Consider the following 14,436-nt stretch of genomic DNA (forward strand, 5'->3'; position numbering starts at 1 on the left):
GCTATCACCAGGGAACAGGTCATTAATGCTCTCTCTAAGGCCAAGAACACTACATTAGTAGGCACAGACAATATACCAGGATGCCTTCTAAATAGCATGAAATATTACCTATCAGGCCCTCTGGAATTGCTATTTAACTGTAGCCTCCAAACAGGCTTCATGCCTCATGAATGGAGAACAGCAACAGTCATCCCTCTGCACAAAGGTGGACCATCTAGAGACCCTGGAAACTACAGACCCACAAGTCTCACTAGTCTCTTATTCAAAGCCATGGAAATAATTATCATGGAAATGATCAACAGTGATATAGTAAACCTCCGGACACTGGACCCAACCCAATCTGATTTCATTAATGGCAGGTCATGCCTACTCAACCTGGTGGATTTCTTTGAGAAGGTCACCAGAGCAATGGATAAGGGCAAAATGGTTCAAATTGCTACTATGACCTGGCCAAGGCATTGTTGACAAACTCAACAGGTTAGGTACAAACCCTTATGCCACCCAGTGGATTGCCAACTGGATCACAGACAGAACCCAGGAAGTTAGAATTGGGGAGTCCACCTCTACAAAAAGGCCAGTCACAAGTGCAGTCTCTCATGGATCAGTCCTGGGACCACTCTTTTTTGGCATTTACTTCTCTAAAGGCAATGCCAAAGTCAATGGCCGCTGGTTTACTAAATTTGCAGATGAATGCAAATTAGGAGCTGTCATTGAATCCCCCAATGCCACAAATTTATGTATTTATTTGCCGTTTGTTAACCGGGTTAGTCTGGCTGGGCAGATGCCCTTTTTCAGCAGAAACCGGAGGAGAAAAGCTCTGAATACAAAATTAAATTTGTTTTAATGAAGTACACATTTAAACAAACATATAATGGGAATGTGTTCTGAACATATGAAAATATCTTCTGAAATGTTCTGCAGGATGGGCTGACACAGCAAACAGCTGGTGTCAGAGCCACAGATGACAGATTAAAACTAAATTCGAAGACATGCATAACAGCATCCTTTGGGAAGTCATCCACACCTTGTAACTATCATATTGACAACACACCCTTAAAGTCAACCCAGTAGTCAGGGACTTAGGGACACACATAGACAGTAATCTAGCCTTTGACTATCACATATAGTTGATATAAAAAGTTTACACACCCCTGCTAAAATGACAAGTTTTTGTGATATAAAAAAATGAGACCACAATAAATCATTTCAAAACTTTTCCCACCTTTAATGTGACCTATAACCTGTACAATTCAATTGAAAAACAAACAAATCTGTTAGGGGAAAAAATATAAAAAATAAAAAATGTACAATACACTGGTACTGGTTGCATAAGTGTGCACACCCTTAAAATAGTACTTTGTTGTGTGTGGCCATCCTTAAACTAATACTTTGTCGAAGCACCTTTTGATTTAATTACAGCATTCAGTCTTCTTGGGTACACACTTGCCATCAATTGAAGGGACTCTGATTAACCACAAATAAAGTTAGTCTGTCCTAGTAGGATTTTTCTGATATTTACTTTGTTGCCTGCTACAGCAAAACCATGGTTCACAGAGATCTTACAAAGCATCAAAAGGGATCTCATTGTTGAAAGGTATCAGTCAGGAGAAGGGTACAAAACAATTTCTACAGCATTGGATATACCAAGGAACACAGTGAAGACAGTCACCAAAAAGTGAAGAAAATATGGGACAACAGTGATGTTGCAAAGAACTGGACATCCCTCCAAAACTGATGAAAAGACAAGATGAAAACTGGTCAGGGAGGCTGCCAAGAGACCTACAGCAAGTCAGCAACAGTGAAGGAGCTGCAGGAATTTCTGGCAAGTACTGCTTCTGTACTACATGTGACAACAATCTCCTGTATTCTCCATATGTCTGGACTATGGGGTAGGGTTGCAAGATGGAAGCCTTTTCTCACACAGAAAAACATCCAGGTCCAGCTAAAATTTGCAAAACAATACATCACGTCATCCAAAAGCATGTGAGAAAATGTGCTATGGTCTGATGAGACCAAGGTGAACTTTTTGGCATCAATTCTAAAAGGTACATTTGGCACAAAAGGAACACTTCGCATAACCAAAAGAACACCATCCCCACAGTGAAACATGGGGGTGGCAGTATCATGCTTTGTGGTTGCTTTTCTTCAGCTGGAACTGGGGCTTTAGTCAAGGTGTAGGTCATTATGAACAGTTCCAAATACCAGTCACTTTTGGCCCAAAACCTTCAGGTGTCTGCTAGAAAGGTGAAGATGAAGAGGAATTTCACAAAACATGACAATGACCCCAAGTATATCTCCAAATCAACAAAAGAATGGCTTCACCAGAAGAAAATTAAAGTTTTGGAATGGTCCAGTCAGAGCCCAGACCTTAATCCTATAGAAAATCTGAGGAGTGACCTGAAGAGGGCTGTGCACAAGAGATGCCCTCGCACTCTGACAGATATGGAGCGCTTTTGCAAGAAAGAGTGGGAAAATATTGCCAGGTCAAGATGTGCCCTGCTGATAGACTACTACCCAAGGAGACTAAATGCTGTAATTAAATCAAAAGGTGCTTCAACAAAGTATTAGTTTAAGGGTGTACACACTTATGCAACCAGCGTATTGTACGTTTTTTATTTTTTATATTTTTTTCCCTAACAAATTTGTTTGTCAATTGAATTGTACAGGTTATAGGTCACATTAATGATGGAAAATGTTTTGAAATTACTTATTGTGGTCTCATTTTTTTATATCACAAAAACCAGGCATTTTAACAGGCGTGTGTAAACTTTTTATATCCACTGTATCTACAGTAGTGAGGAAATCATTCCATGTTGTGCGACTTATAAGCAAAGGTATGTCATCTATGTCCAAGGAAGTCATTGTTCCACTGTATTCGGCATTCATCAGACCTATCACTGAGTACAACGACCCCTTTTGTAGGTAGCTAACCAGGCACATCCAACAACTGGAACGTCCACTGAGGTTCCTCTCTAAAAGAATACAGGGAGTAAGTAACATGTCCTTTGCAGACCACTTCAAGGCCCTCTCCCTGTATTCTGTCTCCTACAGGGTGTTGAGGGGAGATCTATGCCTAACAAAGAACATTGCCAGATCCAACTCTGATGGATCTCTGCAAAACAAATAACACAAGAATTACCCACTCTAAAGACTTAAACTTTGCCTGTGATATAAATAGGAGCTGCTGGAGAAACAGGTATGTAATCTCAGAGACTATCCCATCTCTGGAACAGGCTACCCATCCATGTGAAGCAGAGTTCCTCCCTAACCAAATTCATGTACAACTTGGACAACTGGATGGGAAACAGGAAATTCATCCCTGGTTTGGCACTTATGTCTCTAATGGACACAGGTAACCTTTAAAGGGTTCATCTCCCACACCCCTGCTTGAAAATTTTTCATCTCTCATACCTATGCTTACACTTATCAAGGGTACCAGAACTTGTAAGAAATTTGGGATGCATGGCTAGGCTTAAAAAGGCCCTTGTGGCCATTAGCCTAGTAATCACCTATGAACCTGGAATAGACTACTAAATTATATTAAAGCAAGCACTAAAATAGATATGTATAAGAACAACTTGAATACCTATTATGGGGATGGCCATTTTGGTATAGTTGGAGGCTAGAAGGGTATTATCTGTCCCTTAAATACTTGTATGTATGTAAAGGGATCCATGGGACTACTCCACCTACCAAATAAATAAATAAAACCATCTTAAAACATTTTCAGGGAGTACAGGTTTCTTTAATGTGAGACCTGTCACCTGGAACTCTCTCCAAAATATTCAACACTAATCTACATTCTCAGTTCTGGGCAAATGCAGCTGCTTTTGAGATTTTGGAGAATAAAACGCTGTTTTCTGGTTATATTTCATGACTGCACTTTTACGTTTGTATATAGTGCACATAGTTCCCTCTCCTCTACTCTTTTACACAGCTTACACTTACCGTAACTAGATATAACTCATTAACTATGTATTCCTCATAAATTATGTAAGGAAATAATCATTAAAGGCTGACTTTCCTTTCAGCTCACCTGTGTTTTTTTTTTTTGGCTTGTTACTTTCTATTTATCTGCTGATGCTATTAACGTTTTCACTAACCTGTGACATGCAATGTTTTGTTTACATTTATAATTGTGTAACTGCCTATACTATGTTATGTAGTGTACTGTACTGTATTGTTCCACTTACACCAATGCTTTCTTGTATATGGTTTATGCCATAGGGAGCACTCCACCTTCCTTCTAGCAAAGTAAATAAAGCAGTCTTACAAGCCCACTGCATTTGGGTCTTCTCTGAATTAAGAAGAAGTGATGCTACCTAAAACAGCTGCATATAATTAGCAATAACAAGATAATTACCTATACTCTTTTAACCTCAGAATGACCCTTACCCCTGAGAGGTAAATTTAATTTTTATTTCTTTAAAAAATACATAAAATAAATTGAAACTAAAGTTAGGTTCCTCATCACTGTCCCTGACTCAGGCTTCCCAAGGATCCCTGCAACATGTCAGTGGGAGCACCTGCTTGAGGATGTAAGTACTCCACTGTAGGCTACATGGGACGCACCACCAGGCACTGCTGAATGTCACAGGGCAGCTGGAAACCATCATATTCTACATTTGTGGTGAGCTTGCCCTGTACCCATCCCTCCATAGTGACATCAATTGTTAGGCTTGGAAGGTGATCAAGAGTGGCCTGAATGACTGCCCACCTCAGGCTCTTATGAGCCTCCTCCTTCCTCAGTTCTCCAAAATGCCCAGCTCTGCAAGCTCCTACATCTGAGCAGTTGCCTGCACCAGGATTCAACAAGATTTCCACCCAACATGCTCCCTCCCTCCCTTCCAGGACAGACCCACCCATTCTCCTTGCTTGCGCCATACAGCAAATAAGCCGTTAAACTCCAGTTATCTGTCTCATAGTCAAGACTTTAACCTTCTTTGCCACAGGCACAGTAAGCCTCTATCTTTTTCATAAACTGTTTCAGTGCCACCAAACACTGCTTTTTTAACACACTCACATTTATGCATAATTATATTTCCAAATGCTGTCCTTCATTTGTGCGATATAGATAATGTATGTAAAAATACTGAAGAGTATTTTGATAACGAGCATTTCTCATTGCCAAACAATTTGCACTGATTGACTGACAACTGACAGTAGTGGTAGTCTGTTTAGGAAAATACTTTAAGGTGAAAATAGTGAACACTGCCAACGACTCACAACTGTGATCTTCAAGTTAGTGCAATAACTTAATTCTAGAGCTTGCCCAAAGGTTTCCAAGAATTTTGCTTATAATGCTTAATAAAAATGGCAAAAAAAAAATATATATATATATACATATACATACATATGTTGCTCTGCCCATGTACTGATACTTTCTGAAAGTTTTCACGGATGCTTTTGTTAGACTAATCTATGAGTGATACTACTGCATTTTTTCAATATTTTAGCTATGCTATTAATAAAGACACAAAAGTGTTCATATTTGGAGCAGAAAGTAGTTTTGTAAACACAATCTCCTTTTGTGGAAAATTCTTTGTTTTTGTCTCTGATCTAAAAAAAGGAAAATTTCTTTCTACATTTTCAATATACAGAAGCAATTACAAACTTGCAAGGTTCTTGTTCAAAAGATAAAATGTTGACTTGTAACTTTGTTAATTATAAACTATTTTTCCCCAGACATTCAAAATGGCCCTCTTATGACCACAATACACAAGCTAAGGCAGCAAAAGTTACTTGGAAATTGAAGTTTGGAGCGAATCTTCAAATTACTTGTCTTAAGGCTGGTCTGTCATGACCTTTTAAAGGGTCACTCTGCAATTCCATCCCAAAAGCTGATTTCATGGTTACTGTGCATATTTTATTTTGATTTATAACTTTTAACCTACGTAATGTATTGATTCAACATAGACCAATTTCAGACATAGAGACATGGCTTGGGTGCTAAAAACAAACAGAAGCAAAAGCGATTCACATTGACAGGAAACAGTGTCACAGCACTGCAACATGAAGTAACATGGTGACAATACTTAAATGAATAAAAAACAATGTGAACTATTGTTCTATAACTCTGAGACACCAAAACCAAGCACAGTTAAAGATATATTCACTTACTCTTCAGTCACTGTAACCCCCATAAATGTATTTGTGTTTTCAAAGTCCTACATACCTCAATAAGCTTCCCCATCCTTTAGTTAGTTTTAATTATTCTGACTATGAGGTCATCACTATCACTGCCATAACGGAATAGCAACACAATCACCCATTTAGAGTACTCCCTGCCAGCTAACACGGTGTCTGATGATGGCATTGCTGAGCTCATGTTTAATGGCTATTGTTTGATCGAACTAAAGGATTCCTACTGTTCATTTCAGCCACATAAAGGGTGACCAAGCTATTTAGTGAACATTTCATCATTTATTTCTGGCTTGCTTGTCAGCAAAATCTCAATGATTTTAAAGGGAAACCTGGGAAGAAGAAATACAAAAACTATAAACATCACTGCAAAAAAGACCCAGGTAGACATCCACTATACAGAATCAGCTATTCAGTAATACAGATCATGCAGGACAGAATACAAAAGCAAGGAATGTATGTTGACAATTAATATAATAATCACACCAAAAATATAAATTCCCAATCTATTGATCACATTAGATGATATAAAGAATATTTTACACCATATTTACATCCCTCTTATTCTGGTCTAATACAAAGCTACTTTCATGGGGTGAAACTGAGAACTGGTTAGTTTCATGTAGTGAAAACTTAACTCGCAAACCTCTTCCATTAGCTGCGTCTGCATATGATGTGATTTATACAAATTTATTATTTGATAACTGGTGACAAAGGCCAGTCGCATGACCCTTTCTAGCCACGACCTGGGCTCAGTGAACAAAACAAAGCATGCAATAATTTGAACTGCTGAGCTTTAAGAGATGCAATAAATTAAAGAGGATTACAATTAGAAATGTGAAGAGCACTGAACAGCTTAAAATATTCTGGAATATAAACACATTGTTAAACAAATAAATTATGAATAGAAACACACTACATGGATACATTACATCATACAACATTCAGAAGTTAAACTGTTTGCAGGACAGGTGGTGCAGCTTTATTCGTTATGATCGCATATTCAATGGCACGGTAAATACTTATCCTTTGGTGGAAAGGCAAATCACTGGAGGTACTTGACCTAGTCATTATCTGCAAGATATGTACTGCCATACCTCTCAACCTCTTACAGCAAGAGATTTAGACAAAGCGATAAATAACTGGGGAACGAAGGCCCCAAAATAAGGACACTTTTTAAATATTGCCCTTACAAACTTAGAAAGTTGATAGAATAACAGGTTTTGCATTAGCGTGAATTTTCTGAAAGATATGAAGTCTGATACTCAAATGTATGGCATTATACTCGGACGTCAATACTCAAAGATTTCCCAGTGATTTGCCAGAAAACCACAACTGTATGAGCAACAGACCAAAAATATGAGGCAAAAATCTGGACGTCTGAAAGGTGTGTATACTGCTCATCTACTGTAAATCCAGACTGTGCCTAAAATGTGCACTCTACCCAGTCAAGAGACATGAATAAAAATACGTAAAAAGTGATAAAAGCACAGTACGACTTTCTTCATAAAATGGTTTAAAAATAATTTACATTTGAAAAAGCTTTCAAGCAGGGTCCTTCAGGCTATCAGGAAAGGGGGCGACAGCTGTTCCAAAGATTTGCATGGAAAGTTTTCTTCCACCTACTTAGCTCCATTGCTCTAGAAATGGGTCTATATTATATGAATGAAAGTTCATATAAGTTAACGCTCTAATGAGCGAAAATCCCATACATCGAGGTAGGTGTTGCAGGATTACAGTACAGTGAAGATTGTAGTTTTTGCCCTTTCCTCACTGTAGTGCGATCTCGGAGTTGGAATATATATTTATCGGGGCACCCCCCACAATATTGTTTTCCATGTCTGGGATTTTCACTCATTCAGCGTTCGCTTGCATGAACTTTCGTTCATATAACATAGACCCCTGGAATCTCCTACTTTTCCCTGATACAGGCATACAACTTCAGGACCTCTTTTAGGCAGTCCTTGACATGCCATCTTCAATATCTTTTTCAACCCTACAGGGAGATAGATCTAACTCTAGTTTTAATAATGCATTTACATATATATATATATATATATATATATATATATATATATATATATATATAGGTCCACTTTGCAATCTCGAAATACTGAAATCAAGAATCTCAGTATTCTGAGATCACAAAACCGAAAACTCATAAGTCCGAACATTCAAGAAGCCGAGCCTGAGTTGTCCAAAACTCGAAATATCGAAAAAAATGAATGCAGCTTTTTTTTGTAAATGATATGCACCCTACCCCTTTTCACAATACAAGTATGCACCCTACAACACCAACAGAACCATATACAAGCATTCCATCCATTTCAATGTGTTCTACACATTACCATTACACCACGTGAAGCATAAGGTAGTGCTGCCTACTTCACCTCCCACGCAGGAACAGCCCCAGACATACAGTAAAACCATGCACCGACACTTACATTTGCAGGACCCTAGCCACAGCCTTTAGGAACTCCATCGTAGTGTATGCATCCCTGTGTGCAAGCACAGATTCAAACTGTGCATGCCTCTGCACCAAGCAACGTCGTTTAGGGGACAGTGGGCAACCACTTGCTAAACGGTTCCTCAACTCCTCTACCCTATCCTGCTCCCGCGCCAGTGTGTGCATCAGTACCGATAGGTTAGTAGCCTTAGACCCCAGTAAACACTTCAGCCGGTGATGCCACGCCTTGACTGCATTCTGCGTACGGGGCAGAAATAAAGTGTTGAGATCATGCACATTCCAGAATGAAATGGGGAATAAAGGGGGGAATCTGTAGACAGCAGTGGACTGTGTAGTGAACATCCTCTTTCGCCCAACCACATACCAGTCCCCAAAATACATTATAAGCTCCTTCCTCTCTGGTGGAAAGCACTCCTTCAGCTCCTGGAATGCCTGTAACACATTTTCTTCTGGCATGAACACAAGTGTAGTCAAACACTTGACTGCAATCTGGAATGGCATGCTGGTGTTGTAGAGATTTGCCAGCCCTAACTGTTGCACCTTGCGCCATACGTTTCTTCCGAAGTGGAATAAGCACCCCTTAAGACTTCACACAGTTAATATTCCGCTGAATGCTCTTCATGGCAGTGATTTCAAAATCGCACAACATGTACCGCAGAGCAGTTTCAAATCCCTGTTCGGCAAACAGGGCAAACAGACAGTCACACATGTAGTTGTAAGCAGGCAGGGACATTTTGCTCATCAAGCAATACACGAGTGGTACTGATTTACTGTACCCTCCATAATGTACCAGCCCATGTATGCTGTACAGCTGCCTGCAGATCACCCCTTTGTAGAAAAACTTGCCATCCATTAGCCAGATGGTTGCATGGCTCAAATCAAACAGAGTGTTGACAGTGCTGAACACTATCACTACATGCTCGCCCCACCATCCGTCATCCGCTTTTCCAGGAACGTACTAGTCTTGATGGGGTAATCCCAATCCTGCACATTAAGTGTCCTCAGTGTTATGGCAGGATCATTTGGGACCGTAGACACCTTCTGATGCACCTAACCCACTTGTTGCAGCAGAGCATGCCTCGTCTGCAGGTCGGGAACTATATCTGTTGATGTGGACGCTAAAGCGTCCTCTACGAGCAGATAAGGGGCATCCCTGGAAACAGCAGCTCTGTGCTTCAGCTCCACACACATGGCATACCTTTCAACATCTGTAGGATCCCCTGTGTGGTTGTGCGGTGCTGTTTTTAGTAGCCGTTCACAAGTGGGAACACATTCAGTTGTCATCCTCCCTTTACATTTCCACGCAGACTTCCATTTGCAGCACCAGTAGTTCTTTCTGCTGCCCGCTTTTCCAGGTGATGCACATGGCCTTCCACTATCAGAACAGGATTCCCCTTCTGTGACAGCATTGTCTGGTAGATGCTTCCTATAGTTCCATGTGGTTCATACACAAACGCCGCAGACGCCATTTTTCTTTGGGTACTGTGCACAAGCTGTTAAAGGAATAGTACGTCCTTTTATAACTTTTTCATGATTGTAGTTTGCATGATTGTGAACATTCGGACTTAATGGGTTTTCGGTTTTGTGATCTCAGAATACTGAAATTCGAGATTTCTGTATTTCGAGATTACAAAGTGGACCCATATATATATATATATATAATATTTATACACAGACACAAGCACATATATGTATATATAGACAGGTAGACAAACAGCTATAGCTATAGATATAGACATATAGATATTACAAAATAATACACATTGTTTTCAGTCTCCCTGTATAAGGTATTTTATTTACTTCTTTAATATTTGTTAACTGGATATGTAAATAAGGGCTGGTAAATGTATTCTTTTTTCAGATATGACTTTGGACCAAGCAAGGATCAATAAAATATAAATGAACAATTTACTGCAGCCAACTAACCAGCATGTTTTTGAAAGTCTGGAACAAAATCAAAATACCCAGAGAAAATGCATAAAGCAGAAGAGAGCAAGCAAACTACATAGAGACGGTGCCTGGAAGTCAGGACTGAACCACAGACACTGGAGTAGTGAGACAGGTATTTTCTTTTCTGACTTTTTACAATGCATCATTTACTCAACTGTTCTAATCAATCAATGAATGAATAATCATGCAGATCTCAAGGGTACATTATAGGATTCAGTATCAGTCTCTGTTCAAGGGTTATTTTTATTAACGGAACTTCTGCACACACACTGATGGCAATCACTGTTCATATATCTAAATAAAGAAATTGCTCTGCAACTTGCAGCAACCAAACACACAAAGTCAGCACATTATACTAAACAATATTTTAGCAGGCTGCAGCCAGTTATCAGAAGAATGCTTAGGAATCCAAGAATTCAAGACTGCTGTGCCATTGTGCCTTAATTTCCTAAATGACTACTGCTTTCTACTATGAAAATGCATATTGTGACCACAGTCACTGAGGTTTTCATGAAAACATATCATCTCTGACATGTGTTAGACAAGAGAAGGTGAGACTGAAAGGCTTATGGGCTGATGTCTCCAATCTTGGTGTAGGCAGAGCAGGGAGTTACCAATGAGAACCTGCCCGTTAGTGGTGGATGCTGGGATGGCATGCTATGTGCACTACGGCTGAAACCAGCAAGAATTTGCCTGTCACTCTACAGACAGAAGTACCTAGCACCTTTCAGGTGGAACAGCAGGGTACTTAAAAAAAAGTATTCATTCCCTAATCACCCATGGGTCAATGACCATGGATGACAGACATGGCACTCTGCCACCTTTCTATGGCACCAAAATATTAGTAGAACTTAATGTCACTGGAAAAACATTGACAGCTGATATACAGGGTTGGCAGAGGGGGGAAGGGGAAAGCAAGCACCAAATCTGAATTAAATGAACACCTTACCATGGAAATGCATTATGGTAAAAAAAAAAAAAAAGAATCTTAGGTTATAAAGTCCTCTGCTTCTCTAAAGCTTACACAAGATATTTGTACTGTGCACAACAACTTGTTTGTCAAAACTACCTGCATTTTGCTCTTTAAGTTATTCTTAAAAGGCTTTAGCTTGTAATGAGTATTGAACAGCAAGTCATCAATTATGAAACTGCACTAACCATTTACTGCTGAATGCTCGAATAGAAATCACACTTCTGGGTTACAAATAAAATAGGTTCATAGGTTCATAGGTTCATACTAGGCTATCTGCCCGAGGGCATTTACAAGCCTAGCCCATAGTTTTGTGGCTTACGCCACCCCTTTAGTATGGGGAACTATACCCATTATTTTGCTGTGCCTCTGTTGAGCAGTGACACTGAGGTAATCCCTGGGGTATATCTGCGATCTCCCATCCATTGGTCAAGATTTCTCTTGAACAAGGCCAGTGAGGTGCTCTGCCTCACATATACCGGGATTTTATTCCACAGCATAGGGAGTCTTTGGGTGATGAATCTATCCCTCCAGCACGTCCTATTAATAGCCGTGTCGAGGTTTAAGTCTCCCGCCCTTGTGGCTCTGACGAATCTAGATTTTTTGAGGTGAAGCATATTCATCAAATCTGGGTTTGACATGGCCTTGTATGTTAGGCAAAGGTCACCTCTGAGCAAGCGGTGGCGACTGAATAGAGCTGGAGTTCTTTCAGTCGGGCAGCATAGGACAGATGTTTGAGACCCTTTATCCTTTTGGTGAGGAACTTTTGTGGCCTCTCCAGCTGCTGCAAGTGTCGGGTCAGATACATTCGAATGGGGCATTGTACTCAATCATTGGTCTGATGAGTGATGAGTATAGGGAGACTATGACCTCCTTGATCTAGATGAGAATCCCTTCATGATAAGGTGGGCAATGTAGAAGGTCTTCCTAACTACTTTAGCTACATGGGTGTTGAATGACAGACTACTATCAACCTGGGTCCCCAGGTCCCTGATAACTTCTTCTGTGCTCAGTGGATTGCCACCTATTTGGTAGCTAGGGGTAACCTTGTTTTTCCCGAAGGGTATGACTATGCATTTTTGGCATTTAACTTTAGGCCATGGCTCTGGCACCAGTTATCCGTTTCTGTGAGACCCTTCTGAAGGATATCTGTGTCAGATGTGTTTTCTACTATGGCCCAGTTTGCAGTCATCTGCAAACTTTGTCAGCCATAACCCTCCTGTGTTTGCTTGTACTTGGAAAAGTAGATACCAAACAAGAGTGGGCCCAGGACTGAGCCCTGTGGTACACCACTTGTGACAGGCTTTGAGTCTGACATGGCGCCAGCAACTCTGACCCTGTGGGTTCTGTCACTCAGCCAGTTTGCAACCCATCTTGTGATGTATGGGTTAACATTTAAGCTGATGAGTTTTTCAATGATACCCGAGTGGGGTATTGTATCGAAGGCCTTCGCCAGATCGAGGTAGGCTGTATGGACTGCCTTTCCCTCATCAATGGCTTTGGTGACTGTTTGAAAAAGTCAACCAAGTTTAGAAGGCATGATCTGCCTTTGACAAAGCCAAACTGGGATGGATCCAAAGTCTGCAAATTCCCTATGTCTTTATTTATGAGGTCCATTATGATCCTCTCCATGGCTTTGCAGATAAGGCTTGTCAAGCTAATGGGCGGTAATTTCCAGGGTCGGTGGAGGCACCGCCTTTGTGAAGTGGGACCACAGTTGCAGTGCGCCACTCTCTGGGTACATATCCAGAGGTAAGACTATGATTAAACAGCTGTCCTAGCTGTGGGTTTAATTCCTCGTTGAGTTCGTGGAGCACACAGCCGGGGACACCATCAGGTCCCATGGATGCTGTGTTTTTTGCTTTGGAGAGAGCAGTTCTCACTTGGGCGTTGGAGATGTTTGGGGGGCTGCAATCGCTTGGTATAGATATCTCTCCTTTTGGGGGGGGAGGGGGGGAGAAGTTTGCACTGAACCTGTCAGCCAGTATGTTGGCAATGTCTGTAGGATCAGTAATCTTCACATCATTTTGAACTAGTTCTGAGCATATCTGGGAGTTTCCTCCCAAAAAGGGATGTTTCTTTCATACACACTTACACTTACCTCCCTTCACACACTTGCCACCTGCTGGATTCAAACCCCTACCTAACTATGTTGTGACACTAGAGACGGACGCATTAGCACAGCACGCTATTCAAATGCTTCATACTTTACTCATTCACCATTTGAACTATACAGTTATGGTTTCCCATTAAGCTCAAGGTATTAAGGCTTTTAGAAGCTACCAAGTCCTGGGTTTAATGATGTTTATTTCCGGTGAGCCCCCCCCCCCCAACTCAACCTTAGTAATGCATGATAACCTTAGCCCTATCTAACCCTACCACCAACCCCCACCTTGCACCTTACCTTAAAAAAAAAATTCCTGTAACACTGCCACTACACTAGACAGACTTAGACACACAAACATGCAGAAATGCACACTATCGACACTACACTTGCATGTAAACTTAAAAATCCTATCCCCTCATCTAACTCAGAACCTAACATCTAAAATGGACATACATGTCTCCATGAAAAATAATGTTGATATTTTGAACATTCAACTATATGTTTGGCGTTCTGCACTGCCCCTAGTGTCAACTAAACGTACATTTGACAAAATGCAGGGGAACTATATGTTGAAAGTTCAACAGAATGAGACTTCACAACATTGGAAATTTGAACATCGAACTAGGTATACATTTTAAATGCAGATCGTGGTACCATAATGATCAGGAAACCTACCCTTTTACTCACTGTAGTGCAATCTCAGACTTGATATATATAATTTGCAGGTATAACTAATTTTTTTACATTTTTGCAGGGTTGTTGTGCACATCACCATGCAACCACATCCTCCACACTCCCTGC

At 40.5% G+C, this 14,436-nt stretch overlaps 2 protein-coding genes across 2 annotated transcripts in view; one reads left to right on the plus strand and one right to left on the minus strand.

The window, feature by feature from the left end:
* The window catches only part of LOC122815439 (serine/threonine-protein kinase NLK2-like), a 448,006-nt gene that overhangs the window by 370,369 nt on the left and 63,201 nt on the right, over positions 1-14,436 (minus strand). The window lies entirely within an intron of this gene.
* LOC122815440 (zymogen granule membrane protein 16-like) overlaps positions 1-14,436 on the plus strand; it is a 438,821-nt gene that overhangs the window by 44,232 nt on the left and 380,153 nt on the right. Inside the window, exon 2 of the mRNA XM_044087931.1 lies at positions 10,470-10,670. The gene's annotated coding sequence lies outside the window, so the exon portion shown is untranslated. The remainder of the gene's footprint in view (positions 1-10,469; positions 10,671-14,436) is intronic.

Source organism: Protopterus annectens, chromosome 11.part0 (genome assembly GCF_019279795.1).
Source record: "Protopterus annectens isolate FY-2018-M chromosome 11.part0, PAN1.0, whole genome shotgun sequence".
In the NCBI taxonomy this organism is placed as follows: Eukaryota; Metazoa; Chordata; order Ceratodontiformes; family Protopteridae; genus Protopterus; species Protopterus annectens.